Source organism: Desmodus rotundus, chromosome 8, assembly GCF_022682495.2.
Source record: "Desmodus rotundus isolate HL8 chromosome 8, HLdesRot8A.1, whole genome shotgun sequence".
Lineage (NCBI taxonomy): Eukaryota > Metazoa > Chordata > Mammalia > Chiroptera > Phyllostomidae > Desmodus > Desmodus rotundus.
Window position 1 is genome coordinate 101,475,819 of NC_071394.1, and position 16,601 is coordinate 101,492,419.

General features: G+C 42.9%; 1 protein-coding gene and 2 pseudogenes across 3 annotated transcripts in view; 2 read left to right on the forward strand and 1 right to left on the reverse strand.

Annotated features, from left to right (window-relative positions):
- Positions 1 to 4,830: 4,830 nt before the first annotated feature.
- On the reverse strand, positions 4,831 to 5,680 carry LOC112309670 (U1 small nuclear ribonucleoprotein A pseudogene; annotated as a pseudogene).
- LOC112309671 (small integral membrane protein 7 pseudogene) lies at positions 5,679 to 6,071 on the forward strand (annotated as a pseudogene).
- A 4,626-nt stretch (positions 6,072 to 10,697) lies between these two features.
- The window catches only part of PIK3CB (phosphatidylinositol-4,5-bisphosphate 3-kinase catalytic subunit beta), a 166,338-nt gene continuing 160,434 nt past the window's right edge, over positions 10,698 to 16,601 (forward strand). Inside the window, exon 1 of one of the 3 annotated variants that reach the window (XM_053929835.2) lies at positions 10,698 to 10,857. The gene's annotated coding sequence lies outside the window, so the exon portion shown is untranslated. Of the gene's footprint in view, positions 10,858 to 11,066; positions 11,088 to 16,601 lie in introns of those variants that run through there. The other 2 variants (XM_053929837.2, XM_053929836.2) reach the window with 2 other exon arrangements.

Here is a 16,601-nt window from a genome sequence, read left to right on the forward strand (position 1 = left end):
CCAAGGGGGGTGGAAGCAAGGGAGGGACAAGGGTTTGGCTGGGGTGGCGGGGGGAGTGGTGGGGAGTAAACGCAGGCAACTGTAATTGAACAACAATAAAATAATTTTTAAAAAATTTTTATTGATTGATTTTGGAGAAAGAGGGAGAAAGAAACATGGATTTGTTGTTCCACCAATTTATGCGCTCATTGGTTGCTTCTTATATGTGCCCTGACTAAAGATGGAACCAGCAAACTTGGCATATCTGGATGACGCTTTAACCAATTTAGCTACTCAGCCAGGGCTCCTCTGACACCTTCTTAATGAGCTAGAAAAAAGATGTTTAAAAAAATTGTTTTAATTTAATGGCGTGACATCAGTTAATAAAATTATATAGGTCTCAAGAGTACAATTCTGTAATATATCATCTGTACTGTATTGTGTGTTCACCGCCCCAAGTCACTTCCCATCACCATTTATACCCTCTTTACCCCCTTCTCCCTTCTTCCACCACCAATGCCCCCCAGCCAGAAAAGTCTTGATTCAGCTGCTTAAGGTCGCAGATTATTTAAAATGTTAATATCATGACATTACATTCTCTTCCATATTTATAAAAACAGGTTAAGTTGGAGTCTCCGGTGGTTTGTCTGAAACAACAAACAGGGCAGTGCCTTCGTTGATAAATTGCTCACATTCCACAAGGCAGAGTCACACCCAAACCCCTTGGGAACCAGGGCTACAATCTTTGATCTACTTAACCCTGCATTCCTGCGCTAATTGGTTTTAAAAGTGCCTGATTTATTCTTTTTCTACATTCAACTTATATTTCTTTAGCGAATGACACCGTTTCTAGTGGTGCAAGTTAATAGGATTGAAGAGTAATTACACTTGAAATACAATGTGATCAGCCTTCTCAATTTGCAAGGCTCGTCCCTGAGCCTACTTCCTGTCCTAGTGCCCTCCTTGCCACACCCGCTCACTCCCTCACTAGGCTCCACCCCTTCCTCACTTGCTTTTTTGCCTCTCCTTCCTATGTATATAGGTAATATGTGAGTGAGGAGGAGCAGAGTTTGACACACTAAAATATGCCTTTATTAGGATATTATTATTTTAAGCTTTTTGTTTTAAGAAAAAGAAAAGACTCAGAAAGAAACTTTGACATTACCCCTAACTGTTTAAAAGAATTTAGATAGAAGACCTGCTCCAGTAGGGGAACAATTGTCATATATACTTACATTTTAATATGTACTAAGTGCGGCAGCCAGGGAGGAACCAGCAAAGTCTTCTTGTTCGACTCCCCTCTGTGTCATGTCTCATTGTTTCTGGATGGCCCTGACAAGAATTTGTTCACCAAATGTATGTCTGGTCCTTCTCATCTACCTGTGAATTGCCCACCTTCCCTCTGAAGTCCAAGCTACTACTCCCCTTTCTCCTTAGCTCAAGATGGCATATAAGCCTCAACTGTCCCATTTGTCCTGGGGGCCCATAGTCTTACTGAACCCCTGTATGTACATACATAATTAACTTTGGTTATTTTCTCCTGTTAATCTGGCTCATGTCAATCTGATTATTAGACCATCCAAAAGAAATATGAGGGAAAAGAGGGGAAACACCTATCCCACAAGGGCATGATAAAATTTCAGATAGAATAAAAGAGAAATACCATAGAAATTAATTCTCCTTTGCATTCTTTTTTTCTCTCCCTTCCATTCTTGTTTCCCAGTCTCTAGTTCTCCTTCCAGGCACCCACTGTTAGTGTCTTAGGTCTGCCTGATGATAATCTGTGCACATCCAAATGGCAGCCTAGTTTACCATCCTGCATCTTGCCTATTTTATTAAATAATATTTTGAAGATTGTTTCATACCAGTGCATGTAGAAACGCCTTATTCTTTTTAAAGTTGTATATCACATACTTCAGCTAAACTCTGTGTCTGTATGTGTGTGCTTCTGTGTGTACTCATTACATGTGTGTGATTGTGTTTTATTACATTTTTCTCCAAAGCCTTATATATCTCTTTGCTTTCCAGGAGCATGTAGTATCTGGTCCTCCTTGTGTCCTAATGCCTGGCATTCTCCTTTTCAGAATGCCCTCCATACTCCTACAGGCTCCAGTCCTGGAGGTTGTACCTTGGCATATCTGTACTTTGATCCCTTTCCTAAAACAATATGGCAGAAAGTATGTGAGTAAAGCAGAGAAGATGATACTCTAAAAGAAAGCCTTCAATTAAAACCAACTGACACATTTGCTGGGATCTGAAGCTGAGGAATAGAACAAGGATGCATACCAGCCCTCAAGTTTCTTGCAGCCCACTAGAGAAACAGGCTAGAAAACCAATGATTATCCAACACAGAAGTAGGAGTCTGTTGTGTATTGGTTTGATATAATTTCAAATCCATTTGTTTATGACAAGTAAAATTGTTTTAACCCACCTGTGGCCAAGGGACATTTAGACTATAAAAACTGAAAGCTTACGAGGATGGTTCAAGACATTTGGTCTGGTCAAGGGGATGCTTTGCTGACTTAATAGTTCTCCAGGGATCTTGAAACAGTTGCTCCTGCTGTGGCCAAGTAGACTGGTCGTTGGTGGTGCAAGACTGTGTAATGGTCCCCAGAGCAATAGCCTTCAGAGAAGCATAGCCTGTCTGCCAACATTGGTGTCTTCATTCCCTAGTAGTATGCTGTAGCAACAAGGGACTTTCATTTTGCTCTGGTGGCTGAAAGTCAGCTTACATATGGTTAAGTCATCTCTCCCAAGAAACCAAACTCATATAAAATGGTACACCTCTAAGTTTGGACCTTATTCCTTTTACTTCCCGTTGCCTGTGATTAACCTGTCATTTGTTTGGAGTATGCTATTTCTTTATTTGCCTTATTTTTTTAAAAGATTTTATTTATTTTTAGAGAGAGGGGAAGGTAGAGAGAAAGAGAGGGAAAGAAACAGCAATATGTGGTTGCCTCTCATGTGCCCCCTACTGGGGCCCTGGCCCGCAACCCAGGCATGTGCCCTAACTGGGAATAGAACCAGCTACCATTTGGTTTGCAGGCCAGTGTTCAAGCCACTGAGCTACACCAGCCAGGGATCCTAGAGAATTTCTTATTCAGCAAGGAATGTTGGCAAAAACAGTGCTTGGGAACTTAAGGCGGCAATTTCAATGGGTCATGAGAAGCAACTGGCAGGCACGTCACCCAATTAGGAGCCTAAAATAGCTGGTTTTCCACTACCTCTGTGACTTTGAGCAAGCCCCTTAACATCTCTGGGCCTCAGTTTCTTGATATATAATTCATTCATTCAAAAATATTTAATCAGCCCTGGCAAGGCAGCTCAGTTGGTTAGAACATTGTCCTGTTACACTAAGGTTGCAAGTTCAATCTCTGGTCAGGGCACATAAAGAATCAACCAATGAACACATAAATAAGTGGAACAACAAATCAATGTCTCTCTCCCTCCCTTCCTCTCTCTCTAAAATCAATAAATAAATTTAAAAATATTTAATAAGCATCTATTATATGCTAGGCACACGTCTTGGTCCTGGGGAGGCAGTAGATAACAGAGAAATGTGAAAAGACCAGATAACTGTACTCCAAATGTCCTATCTAAAGCCAGAATTTTATAGTTCTAAGTAATATTACTGATAAGCAGGCATTCGTGAAAAATATTTTTCTTGCCTGGAAAAAAGACAGAAATTTATGCCTTTTTGTCTTTCCTTCTCTCTCCAATATCACTGCCCCCCTTATCTGTTCCCCAGGGTTTCTTTTTTCTCCCTGAGTTTTCTTTTCTACTGCAGACTTTATCTTTCTTCAAGTGGCTACTGCTTACCCTTCTACCTTCCCCTCTGCCCTTCATCTCCCTTTCCCTTCTCCTTCCTCCCATGTTTGGTGGCCCTGGTGTGTGTGGCCTTTTTGTGCTGGTCTTTGAAGACAGTTGGGGGGGGCGGTGGAGAAAGAGGCAGCATGCCAATAGCTGTGGGCAGGACAGGATGTTTGAGGCTTTGTTGGCTCTCTCTGATACTGGAGACCAGCATCCAAGTCTTCTCCTTCAGAGTCTGGGGATGATAACTAACTTGCTCTCTGGCTTCGTGCAAGTCTTTTCACCCTTAAGGGTTTCAATTTTTCTTTGTGTAAGTCAAGTGGGCCGTACAATGTGATTTCTAAGTCTCCAAGCTCCAAGCTCTAAAATTCTAAGAAAAAAGCTCTCAAATACTGTTGGCAAGAGTATAAAGGGTCCATTCTGCATAGAGGGTAATTTGATAATATTCTTGAAAATTACAAATACCTACCTATAACTGTTGACCCTGTAATTCTAACTCTACGAATTTATTTTGTAGTTACATTTGCATATGTGCCAAATGATATGAATTCAAGGTTGTTCATTGCAGCAGTGTTTGTATACCAAAAGATTGGAAACATTCTAAATATCCATCAATAAGGGGCCAGATAAATAAATTATAGTGTATCTTAACAGTGAAACATTGCATAGCCATGAAATAGAATACAGACCACAATGAAATACTGTATAGCAAAGAATGAACAAAGTACTATCACATACAGTAGTGTAAGAATGTCCAATGTGGAGGAAATGTCGAGCAAATGAAACCAAACACAGAAAGAGCATACACTGTATGAATCTTTTTTTTTTTTTTTTTTTAGAAAATCAAACATCAAAAAAACCCACTTTAATTCCGACCTAACAGCGCCAGGTGCAATGTCTGGGGACAGACTCTGGGTACAATGCTGTGTGACCACTCACTCACACATGCGGCTCCAAGAAGGCCCCAAAGGAGGACTTACCTTCAGGGGGCCAAGCCCAGGGGAAGAGGGAGGGATAGGGGGGAGGCATGGGAAAAAGGCGCTACTTCTTGGCAAAAGAGATCTTCATGGCGTTGTTCTGGGTGATCTTGAAGCACTGCAGGGCGTCAGGAGTTGCTCCTGCCTGAACCTCATTGTCAAACTCCACAAAGGCGATGTCCGTGCCTCCCTGGAACCAGTGGGACCTCCTTGAAGCCAGGGAACTGGTTGAAAAGCATGGAGAGCATAAGCTCATAGGTCTCCTCTGGCAGATTGATGAGGAACAAAATGTGATTTGGTGGGTTTTCTGAAAGAGGCTGAGCAGGTGGCATCTGTCCTGGCATAAGTTGCTGTGGTGGCATGGCCCCCAGTGGGATCTGGCCAGGTGCGAGGCCTGGAGGTGGGATCATGCCAAGGGGCAGCAGATAGGGAGGCTGGCCCGGCATGTGGTGCATGATGTGGGACGCCTGCGTCTTGGGTGGCATGCCCGGGATAGGGCCTGGGACAGCCCCCACTATGGGGGCGGCTGCCCCACCCTAAACGGCCTTCTTGGATGCTGGGTTCTCCTGGCTCTTGGGCTTCCTCTTCTCCCGCTTACGGTCCCGCTCCACGAAGGTGCCCTTCTTCTTGGCGATGATACCCGAGTCAGCCTTGGCACACTGGATGCGCATGGGCTTGTCCTAGAACGGGAAACCCTGCATGGAGCACAGGGCATTGGTGGCACTGCTGACTTCCTTAAAGACGACAGAGGCCTGGCCCCTCATCTTCAGGCTCTGTGACACCAGGATATCCGAGATCTAGCCAAACTGGGAGAAGATGGCATACAGGGACTCTTTCAGCTCGTCCTTCTTGATCTTCTCATTGAGGGTGTTGATACAAACAGTGTGGTTGGGGCGGGCCTTGGGAATGGCCATGCAGCAAGGTGCTGCGGTAGGACAACACAGACGCGGGTCCGACGACTGACTCCTGCTACGGTTCCGAATGCCAAGACCCAGTATGGATCTATTTAATTGACGTTTAAGAACAGAAAAAGGGATTTCCGCTTCCAGTTCTTTCGGACGTTTGGGCTGTAACGACGATCGAAGACGTCCTGCTCTTGCTGACGCTACTGGTGAACGTCGGAGCGGTGCTAAATTTTAAGCTGAGAAAGAAGAACACACAGGCTGTGGGGAGGAATCCGGGGAGCCTAGCACAGGTGACGACGTCCGGGAGTTCTTACTGAAGCTCAGGTACTTCCGAACCTTCCTCGCCCCCCCGTGGAATGTTTTCCTGATGTTCTGCAGGATCGAGCCATTTGGCTCCTGAGCTCCAGATACGGAACTAGGAACACACCTTCCCAGATGCCGCGTCTTTCTTCGCTCCTGAGGACCGGTGACCTTCCCAGAAAGCCCAAGCTTGTGGTGGATGGAAAAAAATGTGCGCCAAGATGCAGGTGGTTTCCCGGCCACATCGCTGTTTTCTTTTTCAAGATATTTTCCCATTGGTATCTGCATTGAAACATTGCTGTTTAAGGAGTTTCAGGAGGGAGTAGGAACATTGCATTCCCTATAGGAAAAGCAGCTTTATCGGAAGTGGAATCCCTCTTCCACCAGGCTTTCACTAGAAACTCGTTTCTGGCTATTTCTTGCTTTATTTTCAATAACCATCGCTTTGGTTTGAATTATATAGACTTTTAGAAATAATTTATTTCCGAGGATCTGAAGCAGAGAGGTTGGCTTTTAAGTTTGATGCAGCCTCTTTATTGGACTCTGCTTGTAAATAACAAAGTTCATTGTTGCTGGATCTGCATCCAGGTTCCTTCTCTGTCACAGTAGGTTCTGCTGGGCCACTCAGTGTAGCTGTCACCCCCAGGACTTTAAGGATGAAGTATTACTGGTTCTCACGGAAGAGAGGTGTTGGCAGGGGCAGACAGGTGTCTTAAGAGAAATTTTGCCTGGCTTTGAAAGCACTGTGTTAAGGAGCCATTAACTGTACAATTAAAAACAACAACAACAACAAAACAAGAAAAGGCAATCTCTGGTGTTAGCATCTGGGATTGTGGTTGCTCCTGGAGGCAGGGCAGTGAGTGAAAGGGGTCACAAATGGATTCTGAGATGTTCATCATGTTCTTTATCGATTTAAGAACTGGTTACACAGCTGTGTCTAATATGTGAAAAATTATGGTTTGTAGTTTTTTATATGTATTCTATACACTAATAAACATTTTAAAAGAATACAGAGAATCTATATCCACTTACATAAAACAACCTGATATATATTTTGTGGGAGAAAAAGGATAAATCAAGCACTTTCATTTGTGTGAAGAAAAGGGGGGGGGTAATATATCTGTATTCCCTCATATATGCATACAATACTTCTGAAAGGATACTCAAAAAAATGACCAGCCCTGGCTAGTATGGCTTGGTTGGTTGGAGTGTCATCCCATAACCAAAGGGTTGAGGGTTCAATTCCCAGTCAGGGCACATGCCTAAGTTGCAGGTTGGATCCCCCGGTCTGGGTGCGTACCAGAGACAACCAACTGATGCTTCTCTCTTGCATCAAAAATCAATGAAAAAAATGTTCCCAGGTGAGTATTAAAAAAAAAAAAGAAAATGTGACGACACTGGTCGTCTGTAAGGAGAGCTTCCTAGTTGTCTGGGAGAGAGACTTTACTGCATATTTGGTTATACACCTTGGATTCCAAACGGCGTGAATATATTACTTATATAATGAAATGAAAGTACTCAGATTTTAAGAAGAAAAATTTAAAAATTCTGTGAGTCTAGGAAATACTCAGAAGTACTTGGAAAATAGGGGAAAAACACCAAAAGAGTATATGTTGGAAATATAGCTCAGAACTCAAGTGGTGGGGAAGTGGGAGTCTTGGAGAACAATGAATTTTCTGAAATTGGAGAGGTAGAACCCTCTTTTTATGTTCACAACTTTAGCCATGATTTAAAAATTTGTCACAATTTTTTTCTTTTAAAATACTGCATTTATTAGATTAAAAGAATAAGTACTGCTTATGATAAGCAAGATAATTCAAGGATTTATAAAGAAAAAAAACTTCCTTCCACCCATACCCTCCTCTTTCAGCTCTCTGAGGTATCCAGTGTGATCGGCCTAGTGTAAATTCTTCCATCTCTTTCTCTATGTTCATGCGAATATATATGTGTACATATATATTCAACAATATACTAACAGGATCCTACCACTCGTCATCACTCTAAAAAATGCATTTTCCACATTAGCATATATCATGGACATCCCTCTGGGTCAATATCAACAGGTCTAACTCATTTTCATCATTGCATAATATTCCACAGTATGGAAGCAATACAATTGACTCATGGATTCCATTTCCTATAGATAATCAGGTTGTTTCCAGTTTGCTTGTGTTTGTTTTGCACTACAAACAATACAATAAGCACATGTATTAGTTTCCCTTGGCTACTTTAACAAATTACTGAAAACTGAGTGGCTTAAAACAACAGAAATTTATTCTTTCACAGTTCTGGAGTCCAGAAGTCTGAAATCAAGGCATCCTTCCTTCTAGAGGGACTGAGGGAGAATCCCTTCCATGTCCCTCCCCTAGCTTCTGGCAGCTGCCAGCAATCCTTGGCATTCTTGGCTTGTAGATTCGTCACTCCCACCTCCACCTCATTCCTCCTATCTTCATCTCTGAGTCTCTGTAACTCCAATCTCCCTCTGCCTTTCTCTTAAAAGGACACCTGTGATTGGATGTATGGCCCGCCCTAAATCTAGATGATCTCATATCAAGATTCTTAATTACATCTGTAAGATACCATATCCAAAAAAGGCTATATGTTCACAGGTACCAGGCAGGCAAACCTTTGGAGGACCAGCATTAAACTCACTATGGTATCATTGTGTATATCCTTCCAAATGGCAACTTCTGTAGTTTTTTTCTTTTCTTTTTAATTTTTGTTGGTGTGTGTGTGTGTGTGAGAGAGAGAGAGAGAGAGAGAGAGAGAGAGAGAGACATGGACTTGTTCCACTTATTTGTGTATTCATTGGTTGCTTCTTCTACGTGCCCTGACCAAGGATTGAACCCGCAAACTTGGTGTACCAGGATGATGAGTTAGTGTATTTTTGGTCAACGACTAGGTATGTGTATTTTAAATTTTAATAGACATTTCCTGAATTTGTGGCAATTTACGTTCTCATCACCTATGTATCAGGGCTTGTTTCCACACGTATATTGATTGCATTTGTTAATGTTTGACAATCTAATGAGCAAAAAAAATTCCATGAGTATTAGTAAAATAAACATTTTTAATTTGGATTTTATCTTCCATTAATTGCCTGCTTGTATACTTTGCTCATATTTTTAAAACATTGAGCTATTTGGCTTTAAAAAATCCATTTATAGAAATTCTTTTATGTGAAGATACAATGTGTTTGCCATATGTTTTGTTTAGTTCTATTCCGTCTATTGTTTTTTCTTTTTTTTTTTTAAACTTGTCATTGTGATGTCATGCAAAACTTTAAAAATATTTATGGAGACAAATATTTTTGTTTTTTCTTTAATGATTTTGGGCTTCCTGTCTTGCTTAAAGTTCCCTCTCATTACAGTGATATTACTATTCTTTAAAAATTTTCCTCTAGCCCTGACTGGTGTGGCTCGGTGGGATGGGCGTCGTCCCACAAACGGAAGGGTCTCCTGTTCCATTCCATTCCGGTTGGGCACGTGCCTGGGTTGCTGTTCCATCCCGGGGTTGAGGGAGTGTGGGAGAGGAAACTGATGGATGTTTCTCTCTAGCACTGATGTTCTTCTCCCTTTTTTCCTCCCTTCCCCTCTCTCTAAAAATAAATAAACACTATTTAAAAAACATTTTTCCTCTAAATGTTTGATTTGTATATTTCATAACTTTAATTCTTCTGGAATTTATGTGTATATTTTATATCTTTAATTCTTCTGGGACTTTTGAATATGGCATGGCTCTATTTTTACTTGTTATGATTATAAAGTCAACTAAACCAAGATCATTTATCAAACAAATTATTCCTTTGTCACTGGCTTGTTTGCCACCTTTGCTTTATATTAGGCTCCATACTTCTAGATTCTACCCCCGACTACTCAACTATTTGAGCGATTACAGTAGTAAGTTACAATAACTTTACAAATGGTAGCTTTACAATAAGTTAAAATTTTGGTTTTCAGTAAGTGAAATTTGAGTGTGCCACTAAGAGGGTCACGAAATTTCCTGGTTGAGGCAAAAAATAACAGGAGATAAGGCATGAGAAAGGGCTGGGTAAACCATAGCGCTCTGCGGCAAATGTTAGCTGTTGTTATTCCAAAAATGAACATATAGAAAATGAATCTTGGACTTGGAAGGCTGTACTTTTTCTTTTATGACCGTTAACAGCGCAGGAAATGAAGGGCCTGTTGTGGGGCTGCTGACCTAGCGTTCCCATCCCCAGAACCAGAGTTAGAGAGGGGAAGGGGTAAAAGCAACGTGCTGCCTGAGCTCAGGAACCGAGGACTCTGTTCAAAGTCGCAGAACGGAATTAGGGAGAGGAACTGCGAAGAGGCGGCCAGCAAGGAAACCCAGGAGCAGAGGGGTCTCTCGGGAGGGGGCTGCGAAGGTCGGGGCAGAAGGTGGGGCTCTCCTGAAAGTAGCTCGCTGGGCATTCCCGATCCCGTGGTCCTCGGGCAGCAGCACACTGTTGCAGAAGCACCACGCAGCAGCGGCGCTGCCGGACGGCCAGCAGGCGAGGACAAGGGGGCAGAGTCGCCTCCCTGCCGGCCCCGCCTGGCCCGTCCCGTAGGTCTGCGGCAGCCGCTGCGGGGTCGAGGATTGGCCTGAGCGGCGCGCGGGGCGGGCTGACGGCTGCAGGGAGGCCGGCGCGGTTGTCCCGCGCCCCCGCGCGCGCGCACGCGCAGGCGCGACCACAGAGGCGACGCGCGCGTACTCCTTCGGTCGGTGCGGCGGCGGCGGCATCGGGATGGTGTAGCGCGGCGCGAGGCGGGCGGGAGGTGACTGGGAGAGGCGGGATGGAGGCGCCGCGGCCTGGCGGCCGTGGTGGTCTGGGCTGCTGACCGCGCGCCCGGAGCTTGGAGCGGCGGCGGCGGCGGAGCGCCAAGCAGGTGAGTGTGGCGGAGCGGGACCCGGATATGCGGCGCGGCTGAGGGGCGGCGCGGTCGCGGCAGCCTGCTGAGGTGCCCCCGAGCGGGCCGGCGGCGCGCCCTGGCTGGCCACAACCTGGGGTGCCAGCGACTTCGTTGCCCGCGCCGCACTTCCTCCCGGCTCGGCGGACCCCCACCCGCCGGCCCGCGGGTGCGCCTAGCTCGACTGCGGCCCTCCTGGTTCGTCCAAGGTGAGCCGCGCTGCCCGGCCTCCGGCGGCAGAGACGCGGCTGGGCGACCCGGCCGCCAGCGCGGTGGGTCGCGTTCCTGAGCGGATCCTCGGTGGAGAGGTGTCCTTGCCCCGCTGCGTCTACGCTGTCAGCCTCGGAGCTTCCCGACCGTCGGGCGCCGTTTTGCGCAGAAGTGTCTTTCGGGGGCCGGCATATCCGTGGACGGTTGGGGTATGGTCGTGTTTTCAAATCCTAGCGCTGCCACGGACCAGCCCTGGGGCCTTGGGCCGAAGTCCTGGTTTGTTCGTGGGGATAATAGTACGTACTTCACTGGCTTGTTGTGAGGGTAGGATAGGAAGGCGGGCAGGACCGAACAGCAAGTGATCGGTAAATAAATGGTAGGCTGTTAGCAGCCCTGGTGCATGGTCTTGTCAGCTCTCGCTAATTCCTGGCTGCGCGTGGGCGTTTGGGGGGCACAGTGTCTCCGAAATACTCTGGTGTGGCCGTAGCCTCCACTGGAGCCGCTGGATATTGGAGCGGCAGTAGAAAGAGTGCTGTAGTCCCGTCCTAGAATCCTGTAGTCTTTTGCTTCAGTTGCCTTGGAATATCTGTGTCATGGACCAAGTGAATTGTTGCTGAAATAAACCCCGGCGAATTTAGGCTTGGCTTAGTATGGAAGAGGGTGGGACACAAACTTGAAGAGCTTTGCTGTTTAAATAATCGTAAGTGACAGCGTAAACGCTGTCACTTGTTACTGAGTGTAAACACACGAGGAATATGGAAACAGACTCCTTTTTCTGCATTGCTACATCCGAAGGGAGTGACAAGTGCTTTTGTAAACATTATTGTGGGCAGTGTTACTGTCTGGTGAAGTCATCATAATTAAATTAGATGAGTACTTATTTTGAAGCACTGAATGGATGTTTGGAAATATGATTCCTAATTAAATCATCTCCAACGAGTCAGAATTCTCAGCAGTTCATTAATCATGTGGGGATTTTTATGTTACGCTCTAAGATTTTTATGGGAAAAGCAGAACTGGTGAAGTCCGTAACGTACCATAGGAGGTGTTCAGGATAAAGATCTTAACCTAGTTTCAGGAGGCATGTGTGCAACTTAAGCTTTAAAACTAGAAGTGCTTTCGTTAAAGCAAAAAACTTTGTTTTACACCCCTTGGTTCACACTCTGATGGTCTTTTCTCTCTTCAGGTTGTTCTTTAGAAGTGGAGAAAATCGAGTTGGGTTTTGATTTATTGCCATTTTGCACCTCCTGCCTGTATTTTCTGCTTTCCTAGCTCATTCATAAAGGCTTTGGATAGAATTTGCTTTGTGAACGTGAACAAAATATGTGGAAAGTAATTAAAAATGAACCTTGTAATTTAAATTATATTCTTCCTTGTAGCCTGATTATGTTCTTCCTAAATTATGACCTTCCCTGTCGTCTCACTTTAAACTGGTGAACCCCACTGTAGAAGCACTGATAGCTACTGTGAAAAGGCTGGGGGTCGGACGTCATATCTTGGTTCTAGGCCTGGATGCCAGTCCCAAATATCTGGGGCTTTGGGGGGGGTGTCTTTCTGGGCCTCCTTTTTTTTTTAATTTATGGAATTTGAGTGCCACCAGCAGGTTAGGAGGGTGGTGCTGGACTGGAGAGATGTGTAATACAGAGTGGGGCAGACGTAGGTTTACAGTTGTGAGTATAGGAAACAAGAGTTTATTCTTGTATTATTACTGCATTGTTTTCTGTACAAACAACCGCAAACCTGCTTTTGCCCCACCTTGTGTAAAAGATATTCCACGATATACTTTCCTTTCTCTTCACTCTCTTTCTCTATTGTTGACTTTTCCTTCTCCTCCTGAATTCAACATTCTAATGCCTAAGGGTTTGCAAGGCTGCCCCTCTATATTTACTACCTGTACTCTTCTGGATGATCCTGTCATACATGCCCAGTGGCTTAATTACTATCAACTGTACTGTTGACTCTCAGGTTTTTATCTTAGGTTCTGAACTTCAGATTTCTTCTACTTGCCTACATGGTATCTTTACGTATTTTGTCTGTAGGCATCTTAAACTTAACATGTTCAAAGTGGAGCTCTTGATTTCCATTCCTCAACCCATTCTTTTCCCTGCAGTCTCCATTTCATAAGAGCTCCCCTTTGCCCCCCTCCTTCACCCTGCTTAAGTGAAGAGTCTGGTGTCCATTCTTAATTCATTCTTTTGCTTTAGTTTGTTTTTATTGCCACCACCCCAGTTCTTCCTAGAGAGTAGCTTCCTGACTGGTCTCTTTGCCTCTCATCTTGCTCTCCTACAGTTCATTTTCAGACAGCAATCGAGTGATCTTTGCTTACTCTCCTGCTGTAGTGGCTTCCTATTACAAGTAATCCATACTCTTTACCTGCATTATTAGCTAATTATTGAGCTTATTTTTTGTTACTTGTTTATGATCTTTTTCCTCTGACACACTATAAGTTATCTGATGGCAGGGACCTTGTCTGTCTTCCTGTGCTATTCTCACTATTCTCAGTAACTAGAATAGTGATTGGAACATTTAACTAATGTTGAATGAATGAATATGTGAATGAAATAAGTTATAAGATGTTCTGATTCCAAGTATAACATATACTGAACACACTTTACACTTCTTTGGTCTCAGATTTGGGCAAATGAGGAGGTAATCAGAGCACCAAGAGTTACTCTGTTAGACATCCTTATTCCTTCAGTCTTCATTAACATCCTGTACTTCCTAAAAAGGCTAAGTATTTAGATCTTAAGCTGCTGATAACAAAACAAATGTGTATTTGTTCATTGTGTACTGGATCATTAGTATTTTTACAAATAAGGAACCAAACAAACTTTCCAGCTTTGTGTAGTTTTTTTGAGGCAATGAATTTTGGTCTTAACTGGAGGGGATTGGTTCTAGAATGTGGTAGTTTGATCTATATTAATATTGCATAACAAATCCTGAAGGGTAGCAACTGGAATTTTTAGAGAGTGGATGTTTATTATTTCAATTACACTATTTTTAAAAAAACACCTGAGACTTACTTTCCCCCACCTCTTGCAAATGCGTGCACAAATGTATATATCCTCTGAATCATTTTTTAAAAAAGGATTTTACTTATTTATTTTTAGACAGAGGGGAAGGGAGGGAGAAAGAAAGGGAGAGAAACATTGATCAGTTGCCTCTTGCAGGCCCCAAACCAGGAACCAGATCCTCACCCCAGGCATGTGCTCTGACCAGAATCAAACTGGTGACCTTTCTCTTCGAAGGATGACACCCAACCCACTGAGCCACGCAGGTCAGGGCTTCTCTGAACCATTTGATTTGAAGTTATAGCTTACCATATCTTGGGGATAAATCCCTGTTTTTTGGTTTCTATTAACTGCTCATTTGACAGCTATGTCATGTTGTAGAAAGAGGCAAGTAAGTTAGGATTCTTTCCCCCTGCCTGAGTCTAGACCCGAAAACTATCTAGCAGTATGTGAACAAAGAAGGGTATGGAAAAATTAGAAGTGTACAATTGTCAAAGTAAAAATATAGGAAAAATACGTGTTAAAGGAGGAAATCCTAGACTAGGAGAATAATACTAACTGAACACTGAGCAGAAAAGAAGGAAAATAAGGAAGGGAAAATCCAGATTTTGAGGCTTGAGTGAGACAACTTCTTTCTCACTCCTCTTACTTCTCACCCCCCACCCTTAATTTTTTTGTATTGTTAACACTATTACAGATGTCCCCCAATTTCTCCCTCCCCAAATTTTGATGTTTGAATATTTTCCCCTCTGTCCCCTCTCCATTCCCTGATGTGTATGGGCTATTTTTCTAAGGAGTGTTTATGAGCCTGTCGTAGTCCAGTGTCAACTATAACACATTGTGGGAGAGGAAACTATCCTTTTCTTGAAGAGGGCTTTTTATTGTATTTTCTCATAATTAAAGTCTGTGTCCATGGGTTTTTCTGCCATTGGGTCCAGCTTTACCCTTTAAGAGTGGCTTCAAACTGATGCACTTCCTTTTTAAGTTGTTGTTTCCCAAATATTCTATGGTAGCTTTTATTTTATTATCAGGTTAAATAATTCTGAGTCACCAGCCTTTAGTTAAGAGAGGGAAAATGAAAGGGACTAGATGCATGGTTGGGTATATACTGTATTGCGTGTCAGCTGTTAGTTGCTCTGATAAAGCGGATTGCATATCTCTAATTTAGACCTTTTTTCTGTATTAATAGACATAATTCTTTTTAGATGACTAAAGAGAATTTAATAAAAAGACATTTCTAAAAGGGGAGTGACTTGAATTTAAAAAAAATTACATATAAAGTTTACTTTTTTCATGTACAGTCCTATGAATTTTGACACATGCATAGGTTCTCATCACAATCATCACAACTAACAGTATACAGGACAATTCCAGTACCTTAAAAAATTCTCCCATGTCACCCCTTTTCAGTCACCTCCCCCCAATTCTTAACACTTGGTCTTAGTTTTTAAAGAGAAAATTTCTCATGTATAGCCTATGTCAGAAGAAGAATGAGTGGATAATTGATCAATCTAATTGTTTTTCTTTTAGAAATATAAGTGAGAGAATTCCAGTCTTCAACATAAAGGGTTTACATGCAATAAAGTATTTAACCTTGTGGATGGAGGAATGTTTATAAAGGCATTAAGTTAAAAAATACATTTTTAAGCCATGGCTGGTATAGCTCAGTGGATTGAGTGCCAGCCTGCAAACCAAAACATACATCTTAAAATATTTATTTATTTATTTATTATTTTTTAGAGAGGGGGAAGGGAGGGAGAAAGAGGGAGAGAAACATTGATGTGTGAGAGAAACATTGCCTTTTGCATACCCCCAATCGGGGGCTTGGCCTGCAACCCGGGCATGTGCCCTGATTGGGAATCGAATTTGCAGGACAATGCCCAACCCACTAAGCCACATGGGTTAAAAAAAATTGTATAATTTTTGAAGCCTGTCAAGTGATGCAAATCTCACAATATCAGGTTATAATAGGGACCGTCTAACAAAGAAATTTGGGAGATAAGTCTTACTACAATAAAATCGTAATAGACATCATCACATGTTCTCTCATCTCTCTGTAGTAAACCCAGAATTCCCATCTACTGCTATCATGACATAAAGTAGAGATCAGTTTTGCAAAGGATTATGTTATGAAGTCTTAGCTTTTCTCCCTGGTCTGTCTCTACTAGCCTATCTGTTTTTTTCTAGCACTTAGAATTTTAGGTATTCAACTTTACTAGGAGAGGGGGGATATGTTATCTGTTAGCTAAAGTATATTGTAAATGTAGCTTTTCATGATCTTTTTAACTTGGTTCCAGCCTAAAGAAGTTAACATAGAAATTCCATCCCTTTGTCAGAAAATTCACAGATCCTACCCCTGAAAAATCCTGGCTTCAGGATTTATATATCTTTGCTCCACCGCTTTACCAAGAATGTCTATCTCCTTATTTCCCTGAATATTTAAAGCAGGTCACCTGAGGTTATTATTAGTTGACCCTTTAACTGCGAGTGTTTATTGCTGAA